The sequence below is a fragment of the Pipistrellus kuhlii genome, unplaced genomic scaffold, assembly GCF_014108245.1.
Source record: "Pipistrellus kuhlii isolate mPipKuh1 unplaced genomic scaffold, mPipKuh1.p scaffold_m20_p_5, whole genome shotgun sequence".
Taxonomy (NCBI): Eukaryota; Metazoa; Chordata; class Mammalia; order Chiroptera; family Vespertilionidae; genus Pipistrellus; species Pipistrellus kuhlii.
Window position 1 is genome coordinate 66,055,770 of NW_023425551.1, and position 23,531 is coordinate 66,079,300.

General features: G+C 42.3%; 1 protein-coding gene across 2 annotated transcripts in view; it reads left to right on the forward strand.

Annotated features, from left to right (window-relative positions):
- ELOVL5 (ELOVL fatty acid elongase 5) overlaps positions 1–23,531 on the forward strand; it is a 79,523-nt gene that overhangs the window by 25,675 nt on the left and 30,317 nt on the right. The window contains exon 1 of one of the 2 annotated variants that reach the window (XM_036413647.2): positions 8,691–8,695. The exons of the other annotated variant lie outside the window; for it this stretch is intronic. The gene's annotated coding sequence lies outside the window, so the exon portion shown is untranslated. Of the gene's footprint in view, positions 1–8,690; positions 8,696–23,531 lie in introns of those variants that run through there. 2 annotated transcript variants of the gene reach the window in all.

Consider the following 23,531-nt stretch of genomic DNA (forward strand, 5'->3'; position numbering starts at 1 on the left):
TAATATGATGCTTTAGCACATACTAAGTGTTCATTGTTAGTTGTTGTTATGATTATTATTATAGCTGTGCTTTCTATTTTGAATGAGGTTATCTTGAAGCTGGGGACTCCGTAAAGGAAGAATACCATGGTTTCATAATGAAACCCTCTTAACTCATTAGTGTGGTATCCTGCTATATAATGATGTGAGATTTGTTTGATGCTGGAACAGTTAGGCCAGAGTTAATGCCATTTCATCCTATTAGACCTTGGGTAGCTTATCCCAGTGCTGCCTAACATTGTGCTACTGGATCCCTCTCTGTGTGACTTAATTTATGGACAGTGGGCCACTTGTCATCATGAAGATTTTTATGACCCACGTGGGAGTTGGTTGATTCTAAAGTAAGCTGCTGGGTCCTATGTCACTGAGCAGGCAAGGGGACTCTGGGATTTCTCATTTGTGGGTCCTGTGAAATACATATAAAATTTCTCTGTGAACAAGTCAGATATTTTTCTAATGACTCAGTGCGTCCACATGGGATTGGAAAAATCAAGCTGTTTTATGATGCTTTATTGACAATTATACTAACGACATAAACCAAATATGGCTGACTTGGCTATTGACTAGCAAAACTGACCTATCTTCTGCAAAATATTATGTACACAGTTAAAAAAAACCAACTGAAAGAGTCTTCTTACTTCAAGTTCTAAAAGTCATAAAACATTTTTTTTTTTTTAAAGTCGGTTTTCAGAGCCTCTTTTAATAGAATTGAATTTACTTTTCAGGGCTTGTTTGTGGTTGGGTTTGTAGATTCGGTGTTTTAAAAAACAGCCCATGACCCTACACAAAATAGGTACTTAGCAAATGCTTGAACTGTGCATTTGAAAATCCATACTTGCTCTCAAGGACCATTATTATTTATGTAAAATGTAATGCTTCTGTTAAGTATTTAAAAATTGGTAACTACACTTAGTTCCTTGGTTGGAGGGGGGATTTTTGTGGAATGCAGGCAGTTCCATTTACAGGTTTCCCTCGATATCCGAAAGTGAAGCATTCCTATGAAACCTTTGGTAGGCTGAGATGGGGTGGAGCAAAGAAGCAATCACTGATTTATATGAGAAGAAAAAAAAATTTTTTTTTGTTTTTTGTTCCCAGACCCAAAATTCAAAGCACACACAATGTCTTTATTTCATTCACCATCATGGAAACAATTAATTATGTCCAGTTTTACGCTAAACATAACACCCTTACGAGCTCTCTTAGGCTTCCCTGATGCCATAGGACACATCTTGCTAACAGATGCACAAAGTGAATTGAGACACAGCACAGATGCTCACAGACAAAGAGCAAAGCTTCTGCGCCTTGATGCTGAGATGCTGAGTGTGGCTCCTTTCGCCGCAAAACAAACCTGAACACGATTTTCACTTCACTTTACTTTTCTTCATAAAAATGTAACTCCTCTTCAGATTTCTCCCGATTACTGAAATAGATGTACTTTAAAGCCAAGTGACAGAATGCAAACTTTTTTAAAAAAATATTTTTTATTGATATTTTACAGAGAGGAAGAGAGAGGGATAGAGAGTTAGAAACATCAATGAGAGAGAATCATCGATCAGCTGCCTCTTGCACACCCCCTACTGGGGATGTGTCTTCAACCAAGGTACATGCCCTTGACCAGAATTGAACCCGGGACCTTTCAGTCCACAGACTGATGCTCTATCCACTGAGCCAAACCAGTTTCGGCAGAACACAAACTTTTTAAAACTGGGGTACACCTATACTAATAACCCAAGTGAAAAAAATGCTCTTAATATAAGTGATCAGTTAACAAATACCAGCTTATATTCATAAATTAATCCTTTAGAAAGTGGAAGATACACAGAATTTATTACTCATTTTTCTGTTCCATGCATTTGCCACAAATATCAGTTTCAGGTGTGTAGCATACTGGTTAGACAATTATATCATTTACAAAGTGATCCCTCCCCCAAAATTCAAGTACTCACCTGACAGCATACATAGTTATTATCGTATTATTGACTGTACTCCCAATGCTGAACTTTACGTCCCTGTGACTGTTTTGTAACTACAAGTCTGTACTTTTCAATCACTTTACCTTTTTCACCTACTCCTCTAACCCCCCAACTTCTACATATAATTGAAACCATATGGTATTTATCTTTCTCTGACTTATTTCATTTAGCATCATACTCTCAAGGTCTATCGCTGTTGTGGCAAATGGTAAAATTTCATTTCTTCTTTATGGCTGAGTAATATTTCATTGTATATATGTACCATAACTTCCTTATCCAGTTGCCTGTTGATGGGCATTTGGGTTGTTTCCATATATTGGTTGTTGTAAATAATGCTATAATGAACATAGGGATACATATATCTTTTCAAAATAGTGTTTTGGGTTTCTCAAGATATGTACCCAGAAGTAGGTTCATAAGGCAGTTCCATTTTTAATTTTCTGTGACCTCTCCATACTGTTTTCCATAGTGGCTCACCAGTCTGCATCCCCATGAACAGTGCACGAGGGTTCCCTTTGGTTTACATCCTTGCCAACTTTCTTTGATTTATTGACGATAATCATTCTGACAAGTGTGAGGTGATACCTCATTGTGGTTTTAATTTGCATCTCTCTAATGATTAGTGATGTTGAGCATCTTTTCCATTGGCCATATTTGTATATCCTCTTTGGAGAAGTGTCTATTCAGGCCTTCTGCCCATTTTTAAATTGGATTGTTTGATATTTTTTTGGTGTTGAGTTGTATGAGTTCTTTATAAATCTTGAATATTAACCCTGTATTTATACAGATTTTCTGTGTATATATTCAGCCCTTTGCACTCCGCTGTCCCCTCTCAGGGGACATCGGAATTCTAGCATATCACCACTCGGATGTCCCCTCTCAGGGGACGTTGCAGTTTATTAGTGATTACGGGGAATTGAGTTATTTCAACGCATGTTTCCGCCGCAAAGTAGCGTCGAGTAGCTGGTAGCCAATGTCCAGAATGGTTCGGAGTGCAAAGGGCAGTGTTTATTTATTCAGTCATTGGGATTTCTGTATGATTTGTATTTTTAATATACATACTCAAAGAGCATTTTATATTAAACTAAATGGGAGGAAAACGTTTTTTTTTCCTTCATGAGATTACATAATCCTGGTCACGGTGCAGTTATATTTGTTGCTTGTGTAGGCCCTGCTGGTGGGAACATTAGTAGGTAAAAATGTTGTCAAAGGAAATCTCACAGTATATATTAAGACCCTTTGACCTAATTGCCCATTTTCTGGGAATCTCACCCAAAGAAATAATTTAATACACAGCTAAAGTTTTGTATGCAAAGATGTTCATTGCAGTATTATTTAAGATCTAGAGGCCCGACACACAAAATTCGTGCATGGGTACAGTCCCTAGGCCTGGCCTGAGATCAGAGCCATCTTCCCCAGCTGCTCGGCCCCCACTACCACCCAGTTCCCCATTCATCATTGGGTGATCAGAGTCTGCCGGCCGGAGGGAGGAACCAAGAGGTCTCCCCTCTCACTGGCCCCGCTCCGGCTGCAGGTTGCCCTCTATGTATGGGGCATGGTGGGGTGAGGGCCTTGGTCTGGTGCCACCTGCATCATCCGTCATCTACCCCTGGCTCCCTGTTCACCATCAGGCAATGGGAGCCTGCTGGCTGGGGAAAGGGACCAAGAGGTGGTCAGCTCTCCTCATAGTGACTGGTCAAGCAGTTGTTCTGGTTGTTCCACCATTAGGGTCAATTTGCATATAACCCTTTTATTATTAGGATAGTAAAATCTTGGAAACAGATTAAATGACTAGTAATGGGGGAATAATTAAAGCATTTTTATAATTATTGCTCCAGAACTCAAATTATTGTCATTCCCATTTCAAGGTGAGGCGGAGACTGAGGTTTTCTTAACTTGCCCGAGATCACTCTGCTTGTGCATAGTAGAAGGGGGAATGTGGATTCTGCCGCATTCTTGGTTGCTTTTACTTTAAAATGAAACTCACAGCCCAGCCTGTATGGTTTAGTGGTTGAGTATCAACCTATGAACCAGGAAGTCATGGTTTGATTCCTGGTTAGGGCACATGCCTGGGTTCCAGGCTCGATCCCGAGTAGGGGGGCATGCATGAGACAACCTACCAGTTATTCCCTCTCCTCATTGATGTTTCTTTCTCTCTCTCTTTTCCTCTCCCTTTCTCTCTGGGGAAAAAAAGAAAAGAAAGAAAGAGAGAGAGAGAGAGAGAGAGAGAGAGAGAGAGAGAGAGAGAGAGAGAGAGAGAGAAAATGTAACAAAAGCTTTTCTCTACTTTCTAGATTTTTTTGTAATAGACATCTTTTTAAAAAAATTTTAGGGTAACTTGGGAAAGCAAGTAGGTGTAGTGGTTTAAAGAGCAGGCTGTGGGCCACTCTGCATGCCATTGGTGTGACCTTGGATAAGTGACTTAGTTGCTCTCTGCCTCGGTGTACTTATGTGTGAAAACGGGACGTGTAGCAGGACTGGCATGAGTATTAAGCAAGATTATCCTTGTAAATTTATAGCAGAAAGACTACTGGCACATATTAAGGACTGAGTGTTAGTTATTATTATAACCATTATGATCTTCAAAGAAAAGGTTTTAAAAATTTTTAATCATTATTTAAAATGGGTTAGATGAGGTTCTAAACGGTTTTTATATTCTCTTGGAGAGATATTAATCTGATAGAATGTCTTTGGAGAGCTTCCCTGTAACACTCAGCCATTAGCAGCCCATTTAGTGAAGGGAAATAGGAATTTGTTAATAATTCAACCCCTCTAAATATGTAATTCATGGTAGAGCATAGCTGGCTTCATGTTTTCTTAGGACAACAAGAGTATATAAGTCCTAAATAAATATGTGGCTTAGGTCCCAGCTTAGGCTTGAACTTCTTATATTTAACAAATTCCCCCTATAAGTGAGCATGTCAATACAGTGAATTTTTACTAATTTTCACACTAATAATCCTATATAATAAAAGCCTAATATGCTAAGTGTCCGGTCAACTGGTTGTCCATTCAACCAATCAAAGTATAATATGCTAATGATATGCTAAGATTACTCAACTGCTAGCTATAACATGCACTGATCACCAGGGGGCAGATGCTCTGACTTGTAGGTTAGCTTGCTGCTGGGGTCCAGCTGATCGATTGGACTGAGCAAGATGGGCCAGACACACCCTGGAGCCCTCCCCTAGCCCCTTCCCAGCTGACCAACCTTCCATATCCATCTCTGGCCCAAGTTGTGCACCTGTGGGGGTCCCTTGGCATAGCCTGTACCCTCTCACAATCTAGGACCCCTCAGGGAATGTCAGAAAGCTGGTTTTGGCCTGATCCCACAGGCCAGGTCAAAGGACCCCAGTGGTGCACAAATTCGTGCACTGGGCGTCTAGTTCAAAACATATGGCCTACCTCCTAATTCAACAGGCATATATGAAATTGTGTAACATCTATAATTGATAAGATTAATAGCAGAACAGTTCGTTTCTAGACTCTGAACTTTCTTTGTTCCCTTATTCCAGCCCGCTTGCCCCTGTGTTCCCTGATTCATCAAATAGCATCCTCTCCAGGATGCAGAGTGAGAAGCCAGGAGCTTGGACTTCTGTCCCTCACCTGGCCCACCCCTCCTTTGCCATAGCCTTAAAGATGTTCTCCATCTTGCATGTGGGCTGCTGCAATAGTTCTCGGACTGGATCTGGTTCACACTTTCTCTCTGGCTTCCCCTACATCCCACTCTGAGGCCCCTCCCCTGTTTAAAATTGAACACTAGGGCCCTTACCCACTTCTCCAACATTTTTCTCTCCTGTCCAGCCCCGCCCCACTGGCCAGCCTTAACTCAAACATTATTATGTCCCTATGTAAAATAGATTGTTCTTTTTTATCCCCCATTTCCCCTGTACATACTTTGTCAAAGCACCTCACTTTGTTGTAGTCCTTTATCACTTCTCTCTCTCTTGCTAGGCTGTCTTATGGATTTCAGTGCCCCAGCACCTACCACAGTGGATTAAACCACAAACAGTTGCTGATAGGTGCTGATGATAATTTGAAAAAGAGCAACTGTGAATTGAGGTGCTTATGCATGGTGCTAGGTATGTTATAGACACACATTTATTTTTTTTAATATATTTTATTGATTTTTTTTTACAGAGAGGAAGGGAGAGAGATAGAGAGCTAGAAACATTGATGAGAGAGAAACATCAACCAGCTGCCTCCTGCACACCCCCACCGGGGATGTGCCCGCAACCAATGTACATGCCCTTGACCGGAATTGAACCTGGGACTTTTCAGTCCGCAGACCGGCACTCTACCACTGAGCCAAACCGGGTTCGGCTATAGACACACTTTTAATCTTCATCACAACTCTATTGATATATGGTGTAGGCATTATTATGCACATGATTACAGACCAGGAAACTGAGGTCTATACAGGTTTAGCAGCAAACCAAAGATTATATTACAGAGTTCTATCAGAGCTCAGGTGAGTGTAGCCCAAATTATATATACAGTAGATTCTGTTTTCTCGTATAAAGAATGAGAATCTGTAATCCCATAGGTACCACTTCATTATGAATTAAGTAGTTTAGGGCTCACCTGGAGATCTAACCACATGTAGATATAGTTCTTAATTCGAGGACTGAGGGACTCTAGAATTTTGGGGACTCTAAATGTCAGTTTTAATCCGTCCTCTTTGTCATTTGGGGATAGAGAGATCTCTTTCGTTTTAATCAATTTTTACAATTAGTGTAGAATCCCCAAGAGGCTAAGAACTAATGTAACAATTTCTATAGAAACAGAGTCAGAAAACAGAATTTTCCAAAGGCCAGATGACTAGTTTACACAGTAACATCTGGAAACACAACCCTTTTGTAAAGTACAGATTATGTGTTTTGATAATTTGAATGAATGAATGAAAATGATTCACTTTACAGACAAGGTTTTTAAAAAGTAGCAATTTTCTCTAGACTATAAACAGTGATTCATTCCCTTTATATCTTAAATGGAGAACTACCTCTCTGTTATGGACCAAATGTTTATACATCCCAAATTCGTATGTTGAAACCCTGACCCCAGTGTGATGGTATCTGGAGGTGAGGCCTTCGGGAGGCAATTAGGTTTAGATAAGGTCATGAAAATGGGGCTCTCATGAGGTTGAGGATATAGTAAGAAGGTGGCTGTCTTCAAGTCAGGAAGAGAGCCCTCACAAGGAGCTGAATCTGCTGGCACCTTATCTTGGACTTCCCAGCCTCCAGAACTGTGAGAAATAAATTTCTGTTGAAACCACCCAGTCCATGGTATTTTGGTAATGCAGTCTGAGCTGACTTAAGACACTCTCCCTTCCCTTCTCTCACCTGGTGGCATATATATTCAGAAAAACCATAATATACTTTAAACATGTAGTCACATTAATTTTCTTCAAGTAGTTGTTTTCATTTTGCTTCTGCATAGGAAGCTTTTCCAAATCGAAATAGGATAGGTTGTGTCATTTTGTGTCTGTTTCCGTCCCCCACCAATAAAACATTCTTACTTTTCAGAGGGGGGATGTGTGTTGAGCTGTTACGGATTTGTGCTGCATTTCTGTGTTCTGAAATGAGCTAAAAATATGGATTCCGACCCTGGCTGGATGGCTCAATGGGTTAGAGTGTTGTCCTGATATGCCAGGGTTATGGGCTTGATTCCTGATCAGGGCACAAACAAGAATCAACCAAGGGCCAAACCCGGTTTGGCTCAGTGGTAGAGCGTCGGTCTGTGGACTGAAAGGTCCCAGGTTCGATTCCTGTCAAGGGCATATACCTTGGTTGTGGGCACATCCCCAGTAGGTTGATGTTAGATGTTACTCTCATCAATATTTCTAGCTCTCTATCTCTCTCCCTCTCTGTAAAAAATCAATAAAATATATTTTTAAAAAAAGAATCAACCAAGGAATAAGTAGAACAAAAATTGATCTTTCTTTCCCTTCCTCTCTCCCAAATCAATAAATAACATTTAAAAAATTATTTTAAAAATTATGGATTCCATCTGCATGACGACCTCCCATAATGCCTTAAGTAAACTTTTTGCTCAGTAAAAGCATGTTGTTAAACAATGATATATGCCATTTACAACCTAACTCTTCCCTAAGATTTTCACCTGATTGACTTCTCCAAGAAAAAATTTTTACAAGGCCTATACACAAGTAGTTAATTTTCTTTTTGTCTCTTAACTATGTCCTTCATTTTCATTTTGGGACCTGTCTCTCCCTTGGTGTTCTGGCTATAGGTAGGCAGCTAATTGGCTTCATGTTAATTTGATCCCTGGCTTCCCTTTCTTCACTTTGTTACAGCAAGACGGCTTTCCTGACAGCTTGGAGTTGAATATTGGTACTTGGGGAGAATCGAAACGAAGGGAAAATCTTGTTATTTGCCAGTCAGAATATTCAATTACATGAATATGACTTGCTAAAATACTTGCAGTTCCACTAAAATGTAATCACCTTAGGGCCTAATTCACCATATTTCACTTTTAGTAGTTGTCAGGGGGTTAAACACAGTGGCACATTTGTTGAAAGTGGCACTTGGTGAAAAGAAGAAAAAGCTTTGCTCAGAGGAGATCTAATCTTGCTGGGCCATTCCCAGCAAGGGTTACAGAAGTCATCATCTCAGCCTTTTCTGGAAAGTGTCCACTGTCGTCTGCAGAGCCGTGGGAGCTGAGGGGTTCCTTCGTGCTGACAGGCAGCAAAGGCCACTGCAGACACATTGGTCCCACAACGACAGGACCCCTCCATATCACAAAAATGCTGCTTCAACCACTGTGTGTGGTTGTCCCAGCAGATTGACAAGAAAATGACCCAAAGGATAGAAGAAAGCACAGTTTTTATATTTTATAGTGCAAATAGCTTTTATTAATATTTTTGTTATCAAAAACATCTCGTGTGGTGAACAAAATGCATTATAGAATTGTACACATGAAACCTATATAATTTTATTAACCAATGTCACCCCCAGTAAATTCAATTAAAAAAATCTCAAATCTCACAACCCAGTATTCTTTACCTAAAGTTTTCTACATGTCATTTATGAGAATGGAAAGTGGCAAGGGAACAACTGATTGCAGGAACTTATGATTTAAAGCATAAAAACACAGATTTACAGATTTATCTCAATTATCTATGCCTACTCATCCACCGTTCTGTAAAATAGGTCTTGGCATTCATAATTCTGACACTGAAACCCTTCAAGATCCCAAAATATCTCCAAATCATCAAAGATCAAATTTTATTCAGAAAGATGTTATTTGATATATTTAATGATTTTTTTTTTGTTTTGTTCTATGAAGACTGGCCTGTGTAAGATATATGATCCCTTGAAGTGAATCAGAACATTAAATGGATCAAAACATATTCCCCATCACCTGACTTGTCTGGATAACTGTTTACTGGGAATCTAGGTGGCAGTGAAAATGTAAGCAGTGAAAACACCAACATGTAGGTGAAGGAAGAGTTAATGTTTCATGAATGGACTCATAGTTTAGATTGTTCCTTTCCAGCCTCAACCTACTTCCTTTACAATATTTACAGATGCCCCAAAATCACAACCATGTGTCATTGGGTCGGGGGGGGGGGGGGGGGAGAGGGGGGACTGGTAGTTGAATTTTTTAAAAATCAAAGGCTTATTTGTGATCATTGATTTGATTTCCTCAATTTTGTAGTTTTTTTTTTAATGTAACTTCTCATTTTGAGATAATTCTAGCAGGGGTCCTCAAACTTTTTAAAGTGGGGGCCAGATCACGGTCCCTCAGAGAGCTGGAGGGCCGGACTATATGAACTACTAATTCCTACTCTAACACCTCGGCTGCGCTCACTGCCGAAAAAACCTGGCGGGCCGGATCAGACTCCTCTGCGGGCCGCATGTGGCCCGCGGGCCGTAGTTTGAAGACCCCTGTATCTAGATTCATAAGCAGTAGTGAGAAATAATACAGAGATCCCTAGCACCCTGGCCTAGTTTCTCCTGATGGTAACATTCTGCAGACCGCAGTTTGATATCACCACTAGAATGTGGACATTGTTACAGCTGAGATACAAGATACAGAGTGTTCTATCATCCCATGTGCCCATATATAGCCACATCTACTTTCCTCCTGCCTTCATGCCATCATTAACCCTGGCAAACATTAATCTCTTCTCCATCTCTATAATTTTACCTTTTCAAAAATGTTATCCTATATAATAAAAGCCTGATATGCTAAGTGTCTGACCGTTTGTTTGACTGTTCAACCAGTCGCTATAATGCTCACTGACTGAGGGGGCAGACACTTCAACCTGTAGCTTGGCTTGCTGCTAGGTTCTGGCTGATCGGGACTGGGCGAGACGGGCCAGACATGCCCTGGAGCCAACCTCCCACAGTCCCTCTCCGGCCTCTAAAATATTTCTTCTAATTAAATTCCTTTCAATGTGCACGAATCCATGCACTGGGCCTCTAATCTATACTAATAAAAGAGAAAGATGCAAATTGACCATACCTTTGTGACGCCCACCAGCCAATCAGGAGTGACTATGCAAATTAACCCAACAAAGCTGGCTGGTTAATTTGCATGCACAGGCACTGAGTGGCCAGGGGCAGGACGCAGGCATCGGCACTGCCCCAGTCACTCCAGGCCTCTGGGCAGTGTGGGATGGCGGAAAAGGGAAAAGCAGCTTTGGGCCCCAGCAAAGGCAGAAAGGCGGCTCCAGCCAGAGTGAAGGTGGTGCCGGCAGCCAGAGGAAGGAAGGCCTATTCTTGCATGAATCTTTGTGCATTGGGCCTATTATATAAATGGATTGGCTTCTTTCACTCAGCATAATTCTCAGGAGATTCATCCATGTTATTAAGTGTATAGTAGTGTGTTCATTTCATTACTGAACCATGTTCCGTGGTATGGATGTACCACAGTTTAGTCATCATTGTTGGTGAACATCTTTGTTGTTTCCAGTTTGGGGCTATTACAAATAAAGCTGCTATGAGCATTTATGTACAAGTGTTTGTGTGAACATTTCTCTGGAATAAATGCCCAACAACTTTAATGATAATATTTAAGTGCATGCCTATACCTAATACCATAATGTATTTTAGCAGATAACTTTTAGATAACTATTTAAAGGTGCCCCACCACCACCACCATTTTCCAGCTGTTGTATCCCTGATGACAATCTTATAGGTCAATTTTTATTGCGCATCTGCTTTTTATCTTCTTAGTATAAGAATTTCTAGAAGTGGACTTCAGCATGCAGTATTTTAGCCTTTTAAAAAGTACTTTTCCATTTTTAAAGTTTATTTTTAAATGTTTTAAGTGGATCTAATTTCAGAACACTTTCATTACCTCAAAATTCCATACACGTCAGTAGTTAATTCCCATCGCCCCTCCCCCCAGCCCTGGGCAACCACTAATGTACTTGCTGTCTGTGTGGATCAGCCTGTTATGGACATTTCATATAAATGGAATCATATAATGTGTGCTTTTTGTGACTGGCTTTGTTTACTTAGCATAATCTTTTCAAGGTTTGTGCATGTCGTAGCCTATAGCCATACTTCATTCCTTTTTGTGGCTGAATAACATTCCATTGTATAGATGCACTACATTTTGTTTGTTCACCCATCGGTTGATAGATAGTTGGTTCGTTTTCACTTTTTGGCAAAGTTTATTTTTCCCCATCACCATTGATCCCTCCTATACCCTTTCCCACCTCCATCCTCCAGCTTTGTTTTACTTTTAGAGGACCAGCCAAACTGTTTCCCCTGGCACGTGTGTCATTTGGCAATCCCACCAGCAATGTATGAGCATTCCAATCCCTCCATATCCTTGCCAACAGTTGTTGTTGTCTGTCCTCATGATTATCACCATCCTGGTGGGTATTGTGTGGGTCTTTTTATTTTATTTTATTTTTTTAAAATATATTTTATTGATTTTGTACAGAGAGGAAGGGAGAGAGATAGAGAGTTAGAAACATCAATGAGAGAGAGTCATCGATCAGCTGCCTCTTTTACACCCCCCACTGGGGATATGCCCGCAACCAAGGTACATGCCCTTGACCGGAATCGAACCCGGGACCTTTCAGTCCCCAAGCCGACGCTCTATCCACTGAGCCAAACCGATCTCGGCTGTGTGGGTCTTTTTAAAAGAGAAAGGGCCAGAGCTCTCTGGGTTGCGCCAGCTTGCTGATAGTTGGCCTTCCTGACCTAGCAGGTATGAAGGCCACTTGTGCATGCTAATGTTGGAGATCCCGGTGGCTTTAGCTGGCTGTCTCTAGGCTTCTGTAGAAGATTGTGCATCTGGCTGCTCCTCCTGCGGGAGCCTTTGACATGGTGTGCAGTTCTGCAGGGAGCCCGCCCGATGGGCTGCAGCCCTTGGAGCCAGCTGTGCTGGGCAGGCCAGCAGTGGAGGCCCAGGGGGCGTACCTGTCTGTGCTTTGTCACTGGATCGCTGTTTTAAAACAGAAGTTTGCAGAGTCTCTTACACAGAAAAATGTTCGTGCTAGTTTGTGTCATAACAACAGCAATTGTTTTGCTCTTTCAAAGAAAACCAAGAAAGTTTTTCTTGGATATTTGTGAGATAAAGACTAGAAAAGCTTGTGGTTTTCATTTTCATAGGTGACATTTCAAAATTGATTGCGGATGATAAACTGCCAAAATGATAGCTTTAAAATGTGCTTTAAAAAAAATCAACTGTGTGGTGATTTTTAAAGAGTACAATATTTGGATGTTGTAGGGTAACCAGTGTCCCTGGGACTTTCCTGATTTTTTATTTTCCTTGATTTTTCACATCCTGGGAAACTCCCAAATTCCAATAAACCAAGACGGTTAGTTTATATGTGATATAAACCTGCAGGTAACTCAATGGCTCCATTTGTTTGTTGTTAGACCAAGTTACTTAAAATCTCCACTTCAGTTTCCTCATCTATAAAATGAGAATAATTCCTTAGTGAGCCTTTGAAAAGCTAGGTATACAATAGATGATAAATGTTAGCTCCCTTGTCTGTTAAGCTTCGGGTCAGTAATATGTTGAGTTGTTTTCATAACCAAATTCTATACTTTTTATTTCCTTCTCAGTTTCAATTAAATCAAAAAGGGAACATTTATTTTTTTAGGGCCATGCTTCTAATTGGTGCCTTGATTATGTGCAGTAACCAAAAGGAAAGCTAACAAGGGAAAGGAAACTTGAGTTTTAAGAACCTCTTTCCCCACCCCCACTGACCTCATTAGTTTCTAAGTCTGTAATCCATGGCTGAGTAACAGATTACTGCAAAATTTTAGCAGCTTAAAACAGTAAACATTTATTGTCACACAGGCTCTGGGGTGAGGAAGTCCAGAGAGGTTTTGCACGGTGGTTCTGGCTCGGGGTCCTTATTGAGGTTGCAGTTGTGGCCGAGGTCACCTGAAGCTTCTAGGTTCACTCAGGGGGTCATTGGCACAGGGCCTTCTTAAAGGGCCGATCACAACAGGGCAGCTGGCTTCCCCCAGAGCTCATGATCTGAGAAACGGAGAAACATACTGCTGACCAAGATGCAAGTCACAGTGTCTTAAAAAAAAAACAACAAAAAAAACCAAAAAAACATTTTACTGATTTTTTTATAGAGAGGAGGGGAGAAGAATAGAGAGTTAGAAACATTGGTGAGAGAAACATCAACCAGCTGCCTCCTGCACACCTGCTGGGGATGTGCCTGCAACCAAGATACATGCCCTTGATTGGAATCGAACCTGGGACCTTTCAGTTCGTAGGCCGATGTTCTATCCACTGAGCCAACCCGGTTAGGACCACAGTGTCTTTTATAACCTGATCCCAGAAGGGAGATACCATCCTTTGCTATACTCTGTTGGTTGCTCACGCAACTCTGGTTCAGTATAGGAGAGGATCACTGGGGACCAGCTTAGAGGCTGGCTTCCACAGATACCAAATTCAGTTGAAACCTTGGTCCTCTAATCCAGGTAGTGAAGCTAGTAGAAAGTGGCTCAGTTTGGAACTGATGATAAAAAGGCCTGAGCCAGAGTCCACATCTCAGCCAGTGTCCAGATTTCTGCCCATTGCTCACCTTATCTCCTTCCAAGGAGTACCAGTATGTCCAGTTGGCTGTGGCCACGTGTGTGCCATGATTTCCGGAAGTGACACCTCACATATGGATTTAATTCAGTTCCTCCTGTGTGCTAAGAACAGCTGCTGGGGAGCACAGGGAACAAGACAGATATGTTCCCCGCCCTCACTCAGCTGTTGCAAAAGTGGCCACTGACACCTGGTTTTGGAAGCGGCCTGTTAGGGATCTCTCCTGCCGCGACATGGTATTCTTTCCAACAACATTCCAGAATGGAGAAAGAGCTTGCACTGCTTCATGCATACTGGGTATACTTGGTATGTGTGATGTAACATGGTGTTGATAGATAGGAGAACTGGTCTCTAACTTAATGGGGCTTTATTTCAGTTTGAGAGATGTTTTGAAAGGAAATGATAGTGGAGTTAACACAAACAGGGAATTATAACCAAATTTGTAGGAATGGAATATTTTATCCTTTTTTTTTTTTAAATATATTTTATTGATTTTTTACAGATAGGAAGAGAGGGATAGAGAGTTAGAAACATCGATGAGAGAGAATCATCAACCAGCTGCCTCTTGCACACCCCCTACTGGGAGTGTGCCCGCAACCAAGGTACATGCCCTTGACCGGAATCGAACCTGGGACCTTTCAGTCCACAGACCGACGCTCTACCACTGAGCCAAACCGGTTTTGGCAAGAATATTTTATCCTTGACCACCAACCCAGTCTAGACTCTGGGGGTGTAGTGCTATCAGTATATGATTACTGTCCAAGTGACATAGCTTCAAGAGCTGCAGGGGATTTTTATTCGAGTCCCAAAGTGAAATTTACATCTACAGCAGTGGTTCCCAAAGAAGGCCGCTCATCTGCTTTACCCAAGGAACTTTGCAAAAAGACAGATGTCTCAGGCTCCATACTGTTGAATCAGAATTTCTAGAAATCTGTTGTTTGAAGCGCCTCGGTGAGTTGAGTTGCTGACAGATATGAAGCTGAAAGGCACGAAGGCATGCATTCTTACACTCATTCATTCGTGGTTCCAACCAGTAATTGGCACCCTGCCAGGCCTGGATCCAGGCTCTGTGGAGATACAAATGGGAACATCAGAGGTTTTGCCCTAGAAGAATTGCTTAGAGCTTAATGGGGATTGTGAACAAATGAGTAGATAATTACAGCATAACTGATAATTATGACACTTAAAAAATAAGCCTATAATTTTATCACTGGTTGAGATAATGGAAGTGATGATGGGCATGAGAAAATGAGGCCAAGATGGATTGCCACCCTTTTCCGCCGTCTTCCCATATAGGTCTTAATTTCTAAGGCCTCTATTACCAAGGTGAATGCAATTGGGCTTTGCTCTTTTTTTTACCTTGATAGTGTCAATTAAAATTAAGTTACTTCATGGTTAAAGCTGAATGAACTCGCCTAAGGCAGTTTGGCTCAATGGACAGAGCGGTGGCCTTCGGAACAAAGGATCCCCAGGTTCAATTCCGGTCAAGGGCACCCCCCAAAAAAGAACTGTATGAATTCAAACACTACTAATACATATTGTCACCATCCTCCTAATGATAACGGTGTGAAGATGCTTTCTTGGGAAGCCACAAATGGGGTGTTTTAAGAACGGTAGGTCATAGAGTAGGAGACCTGGGCTCAAACTTTGTCTCTGTCCATGCTCTGTGACACGCTCTGTGACCTTTGTCAACTCGGCCACCTCTCCAACTGCAGTAAGTGAATAAACTCATTGGCCATCTACTATGTGTTAGGTGCTGGGAGTATAAAAAAGCCATATCAGATAACCGTCCTGGTTTGAACACTGATCTTCTCCTCTACTCACAAAGAAGTCAATGACCAGCATCTCCGTCATGTTCTTGAGTACTGATTTTCAACCGATAATGCTGCAAGAATTTTAAAGCATGCAATATCTGACTAGTCAGGGGCACTGACCTCTGTTCCCTAGATTGCCAAATTAAAAAATGACCACAGCCAACACCAAATAGCTGGTTATATGTGGTAACATGTTGTTTGATAGATAGGAAATATATCTTTTGGGGTGCCACAGAATTTTAGTAATTGGTTCCGTGTGCTATGAGATGAAAAGGGTTGAAAATCGCTGTTCTAGAGGAATGTATTCAGTGACTCTTAAAAAAAATCCCGGATTCACAAGTATTACTGTATGACTCCATCCAAAGTAGAGAATAACAACTGTGAGGTGTGGGGGTGGGCAAGTTTCATTGCCCGTGGATTTTCCAGTGAACTCAGATTAATGCTTAGCAAAAAACTCTTCCATAATCACTGGATGGATGGGAAGCTGGTCAATGTCAAAGACCTTTGTAATGATGATAGTTATAGGAATAAATATGCTTGCAGCAATTATTGTGTGTCATGCCCTAGTCTACGTATTTTACATCCATCAACTCATTTAATCACATGAGGAAGGTACTTCATTACTTATTTTTCAGGTGAGTAAATTAGGGCAGGAAAAGGCAAAGTAACTTCCTGAGGTTGTTACACTTATAGTAAGTTGTGGACCAGGGATACGAACCCGTCAGGTTAGGGGTCACCACAACATGAGGAACTGTATTAAAGGGTCGTGGCATTAAAAAGGCTGAGGACCTTTGCTCTAGAGTCTAGAGTATATGCTCCTAACCACTGCTACCCAAAAGAGAGTGACCCACAGGTTTTACTGCTTTCTGTAGGTCATGTCTGTCCCTGTCATTGTCATTTTTCTAATGAGCAGTACATTGCCTGGCACATAGTAGGCACTCATAAGGTCTTTGGTAATTTAGTGAGTCACTGCCTTTCGCATGACTGATAGAGTGAAGGGCAGTGACTCGGAGGATGTCGGGGGAGCATAGAAATAAAACAAGTCAAGGCGATGACACGATGCCAGCACTCGGTGGACCTTTTGCCTTGTCTCACCGGGATTAATTAGTTACTGTCAGCAGGCTGTTTGTGAGAGCTGAGATCTAAGTCCATCTGTGGCAAGCTGGCCTTCATCCACCAGCAAGGAGCATTCTGTGTGTGGATTAACATTGTTGTTGTTTTTTCCCCCCAAACGACAGTGTGCTTCAACCCGAGCAAAGTCATTATGGCTTCTCTTGTTCTTGTTTCAGATGAAAATTAGGCCATCATCTTTAAGGCAATGAAATTCTACAGGAGTAGTTTTCTACAGTGAGCCCCTCTCTTGGTTAAGGGAATGGGGGTGTGGGTTCTCCCCCTGCTGAGAACTGGAGGAAGAATTTTGAATTCGATGGTACATTCTGTTCTTTGGCTGTGAGAATTCCCCAAGAATACAGCTTTAATATCATATTACTCTGCCTCTTCCCGCTGCTGAAAAATTATCTACATCTGAGTTCTTAGACCACATATATTTATGTATTACCTTCCAAAGTAGAAAAATATATCTCCCTCTTTCTGAGTAGGGAAAGCATAAAGCATTCTTTGGAATGTTTAAAGGGTGTGTGTGTGTTTTTCTTTTGATGTTTCTTCACCCTTGTAAAATGCCCTTACCGATTATGTCATAGACAGGAGTAGAATATCATTGTTAGAGTTCCACATCGCTAGCGTGGAGGACTTTTTAATTAACTGGTGCAACCAAGGAGTGGGAGGTGGGGGCTGATCTTCTAACCTTGTCCAATCTTATTTTTACTGCAACATTTAAAAAATGTCCCCCACATGTTCCTTATACCAGAATGAGGTTGGTCGGCCTCCTTTGACCTTGGAGCTATCCCGTAGCAGTACGTTATGGTGCCTATCAGTGCCCAAGTTTTGCAGTTACTTATCTAAGGCCCCAAATAGGGATGTGTTCTTTCTCTACATATATGATCTATGCTGCGGGGAAAATGACTCTTATCAGGGAATCGTTATTAACAAGAGTTTGTTATGGCCTTAGAATGGAGCAAGAATTCTATGAGGGGGAAAAATAAGCCTAGATTTCCGGAGTGTCAGAATGACCGTACACCGCTGTTGATGTGGCAGGTACTTCTCTCCACCCAAGATTTAATCTGGAGCCATCGGGTTAAATGCCCACATTCTAAAGGGATTCTGTTGTCAGTGTGGTTCCATAGCTAAAAGAGTGCCAACCCTTAGATGTTTCCCTTATGGTCTTTAGGACCGTGTTTTATGTTTTAACATTTCCTTCACTCCCTGAGCTGATTTTCTCCAACCTAGAACAACCCTTTTAAATTCAAGCCTTGTTGTGACTGCCAAGTTAAAGTGCCATTTAATTTTTTGTGTTATTGGCAGCCAGTCTGGAGAATGTTCCCATGCCTGCTTAACACAAGCTGACTGTTGAAAAGGATGGATGGTTGGAGAAGACAGAAAAGGGAGGGAAAGTTCATCCTGACCTCTTGTCACTTGCAAGGCCAGCTCAGCTGACTTATCTTTAGATGAACTGCGACAATTCAAAACATAAACTCATAAAACAGGATGTGATGAGAAAGTTATGCTAAACAGTAGGTACACGTCTGCAGTAAATACATTTTTAAAACCATAAGCAACGTGACTTGACTGATTTCTCAGGAAGGAAGCTCTCAAAGCAAACTAACTGCTCCTTACTACCACTACCTTAGCAGCAAAAATGGAAAGGTCTCTACTGTTCAGCTTTGGAGTCAGCAAATAGCCTACTTGTGGGATTAGGAAATTAACTTTCTGTACTATAATGTTCTTTTTTTTTTTAATATATTTTATTGAGTTTTTACAGAGTGGAAGAGAGGGATAGAAAGCTAGAAACATCGATGAGAGAGAAACATTGATCAGCTGCCTCTTGCACACCCCCTACTGGAGATGTGCCCACAACCCAGGTACATGCCCTTGATCGGAATCGAACCCGGGACCTTTCACTCCGCAGACCAACACTCCACCACTGAGCCAAACCGGTTTCGGCCATAATGTTCTTTTTTAATCTTGATATTCTTTAAAGCAGATTTACCTTAAAATCCCAGTACTTATCATTTGCCAAGTAGCTTTCTCCTGCTTCAGATATAAATGGCCAGAATGATTAGCATTAGCATTTTTTGTATTTTTTATTTATTTTAAATCATTATTGTTGAGAGTATTACAGATGTCCCCCATTTCCCCGCCCCATTGACCTCCTCCACCTAGTTCCCATCCTTCCCTAGGCCTTCATCACCCTATTGTCTGTGCCCATAGGTTATGCATATACGATTTTTATTAATCTCTTCCTGCCACCTGCAACTCCCTTTCCTCTAAGATTCATCAGTCTGTTCCGTATTTCCATGCCTCTGATTCTATTTTATTTATCAGTTTATTTTGTACATTAGATTTCTTGTTCATTTATTTTGATTTGTAGATTCAATTGTTGATAGATGTGTATTTATTGCCATTTTGTTGTTCATGTTTTTTATCTTTTCTTTTTCTCCTCCTCCTCCTCCTTCTCTTTCTCCTCTTCCTCCTCCTCCTCCTCTTAAAGAATGCCCTTCAAAATTTCATGTAATGCTGGTTTGGTGATGGTGAACGCCTGTAGCTTTTTCTTGTTTATGAAGCTCTTTATCTGTCCTTCAATTCTAAATGATAGCTTTGCTGGGTAGAGTAATCTTGGTTGTAGGTCCTTGCTATTCATCACTGAATTTTTCTTACCACTCCCTTCTGGTCTGCAAAGTTTCTGTTGAGAAGTCAGCTGACATGTATGGGCACTCCCTCTTGCTTTTAAGATTCTCTCTTTGTCTTTAACTCTTGGCATTTTAATTATGATGTGTCTTGGTGTGGGCCTCCTTGGGTTCCTCTTGTTTGGCACTCTTTATGCTTCCTGGATTTGTAAGTCTATTATTGCCTTTTTATCAAGGCAGATAACTTCATATGTTGCTCCCATCATAATTCTCAACTTCAAGTGCCCATCAGTAGATGAGTGGATAAAAAAGCTGTGATATATTTTACCATGGAATACTATGCAGTATTAAAAAAAATATCCCTTACCCTTTGCTCCATGAAGGGACCTGGAGATAATTATGCTAAGTAAAATAAACCAGCCACAAAAAGGTAAGTATCAATGCTCTCATATGTGTAATTTAATGAACAAAATAAACTGATAAGCAAAATAGATCCAGAGACACAGAGGCATGGAACAGATTGTGGAATCTCAGAGGGAAAGCAGGGGTGGGTGGGTAGGTAGGACCACATCAACCAAACAACTTGAATGCATATATGCATAACCCAGTGGTCGGTAAACCGAGGCTCGAGAGCCACATGCGACTCTTTGGCCCCTTGAGTGAACCTCAATTAGACTGAGGACGTTTTAAGCAAAGGCCAGCTTAGAAGTACACTAATTAGGTTAATAACAATGTACCTACCTATATAGTTTAAGTTTAAAAAACTTTGTAATACTTTCAGCAATAAAGATTTTAAATAATAATTCTCTCAACTTCACCTTTGTAAAATATATTTTATTGATTTTTTACAGTGAGGAAGAGAGAGGGATAGAGAGCTAGGAACATCCATGAGAGAGAATCATCAATCAGCTGCCTCCTGCACACACCCCACTGGGGATGTGCCTGCAACCAAGTACATGCCCTTGACCGGAATCGAACCCGGGACCCCTCAGTCCGCAGGCCGACGCTCTACCACTGAGCAAAACCGGTTTCGGCTCAATTTGATCTTAAGAAGCAACTGACCATGCCGTCTCTCCTTAATTAACCCCAGCAACCTTCTTCCTTTGGTGCCTGCCCCCAATCCTCTCACATTTTGTTGTCCCTTTTGGGAGCCAAATGGAAAGAAAGGGGGAAGGGAATGCTATAAAGCTTATTACAGTGTCTTTTTCCCCCCACAAGCCTCCCAGCAGACTCCGTTTGATATTGGATCAAAGTGAACACTAATGCTTGCTTAACCTCATGCAGATGATTCACCTGGCCATGCCACTCCCGCAGAGAGCTAACTAACAGACAGGTGGATTTTCCGCATGAGCACTGCTCCCTTCGGGGTTTTGGTTTTTGCCCTTTTGTGTTCTGCTTGCGTCAGTATTTCCAGGTCTCTGTATCGTTGCTGTGGTAGTTCCACTGTTTCTTTTGAATTGAGGCCCGATGCTCACCTCAGCCCTAAAATACTTAGTTCTGTGTCCGGGGCAAGTTCCTAGCACATGTACTAATACGTGAGTTAGGTGACAGTATGTTGAACTCTCACTCATATCCTCTTTTAATATAGGGAATGAGCAACCCCAATGAATGGCTTTTCTTAGTGAGAGATTTACAGTGAGGCACCATTATAGCACAGTTGCATAGTTACCAAAACACTCCTGAATTTGATAGTGTGAAGTGGCTTTTGAAAAATGTACATAAAAGAGGATTCTTTTAAAATCAGTTATCATTTACTCACCTGTCTCTGTTTTCTATCCTTATCCCGTTTTCATAGTCATCATTTTCTGTGTGTCGCCCTTGAACTAGTGAGCTAATAGCTTTTGGATACTGATGTGATTTGAACTTTTTTTTTTTTTTTTTTTAATGGATCCTATTACTCCCTGTCACCACGTACAGGGCTGGGAAGACCCGTAGGTTGAGTGGGTGTTAGAGATGGGGACGCCACACTTGGCTTAGTGTTAGCATGAGGTGGGAATGCCATGCTTGGCTTGGTGTCAGCATGATCTGGTTCCTGCGAGGGGCTGACCGCCCCTGTTCCTGTCTGCATGTGGGGAACCAGCCAGATCACAGAATGGCTTATTCTTTCGGCTGCATTTCATACCACAGCTCCTCTGCCCTGGTCCCAGCGCCTGGGCTTGGTCCTTGCCGGTACAGTTGCTCAGAGCAGCTGTGTTCCCACTTGGCCCAGGTCGCCGAGCTGCCTGGAGTGCGACACAGGCTATTGAGAAGTGATGTCACTGGTCCCCGTGCAGCTAGGGAGCTGAGCACTGTAGCAGGCAGGCAGGCTGCAGCGTGTGGTTGACATTTTGTGCAAAGTGGGTCATGCTGTTCCCATGATTCTGGATCAATAGGCAAAGTATCAAGGGTTTTGCAGGGCCCCGTGCCTCCCCCATTCCTTTAGAAAAGTAGAAAACAGCGTGGCTCAGCCCATAGGCCGCTCAGCAAGTGCCTCATTCACCCAGCGGGGTGGGCCGGGCCAGCCTGGCAGTGAAGAATTCACTTGCTGACACCTTTTGTGCTGTTCCTATGGCACAGCAGATAGGCTCAGCGAGGGAAACGAGAAGGAAAAGGGCACAGTGCTGTCAGGCAGTCTGCAGCCTGAGCAAGAGGGGATGGTGGCAGTGAGCCGATAAGGGTTGGCAGTCTTTCTGTTCCCGGCCTGTGGCCACATGCTCTCTGCAGGTCACACTGCCGCGTGATTGCTACCTGTGAACCACCTCTGAGCGAGGTCGGGACACCTGGCAGAGAGTGGGGGACAGGCCTCCCAAGTTGCAGCCTGCCCTCTAACCCTGGCTTGGCCTGGGGTCCTTGAACATGCCAAGCAGCCCTGACCTTGGGACCATGCCACCCACCGGTCCCTCTCCTGATAGGTGCTCGCGCTCTGCATCAGGTCCCTGCTCTGTTGTCACCTTCTCTAACTGCGAGAATTTATCCAAAGTAAATTCCCACTCTGTGAGCCCAACCCCTCAGCCTGCTTTATTTTTTCTTGCCGTCAGTTACATTACATAACCTTTTGTATGTGTGTTTCCACCCCAGCCTGGACTCTTTGTTCCCTCGGGCCTTAGTAAGGCACCTGGCACCTAGGAGACACCCAGGAAGTGTGTGATGTGAATGAAGAAATGTGCACACGGGAGCGAGGGGTGGGAAGTGTGTAGCTGACTAGACAGAAAAGGCATTGTGTGGAGTGAAGGATGGAAGAAAACCTTTGGTGCTGATGTCTCTTGGTGACTTGTGTAAAAACAAACCTGTTTAAGACGGTTACCGTGCATGTTGGCAGTGGGCGTGGTAGGGGCACAGTTTGGGGAAAACCTTTAACACGGCGGAGCCCAGCACAGAAGCAGGCCTGTGAGCCATGGATCAGGACTCTGCTGGTCAATACGCCCAGCTCTGTGCATCCTCCTTCCTTTCAACACAGACGTTTCAGCAACTCTCTCTCTGAAAACTATATTCCCACTTAAGTCTTTTCAGAGACTGTTTCACTAGATTTTTTAAAAATTACGTTTTTATTGATTTTTAGAGAGAAGAAGAATGAGGGAGAGAGAATAAAAACATCAAGGATGGGAGAAATATTCATCGGCTTGCCTCCTGCATGCCCCCTACTGGGGATCCAGCCCACAACCACTGAGCCACACTGGCCGGGCTCTCTGGCTATTTTATGTGCTCCCAAGTTTGACTGTGAAAAGTTCTCCAGCGGTGAGAAACGCAGTGTGAGAAGATGTGCTGTTGCTGACAACCACCTCTCGAGTGTGCTTTGTGTGATGTTCCTTCTGAGAGAGACAGGAGTCTCCTGCGCCTACCCGCTTCCACGGGCCTCTGCTCGAGATGGGTTTAGTTCTGGATTATTCAGGACAGATGGTTGTAACAGAACTCTTCAGTGCCTCCCAGTACTAAGTTCCACACTC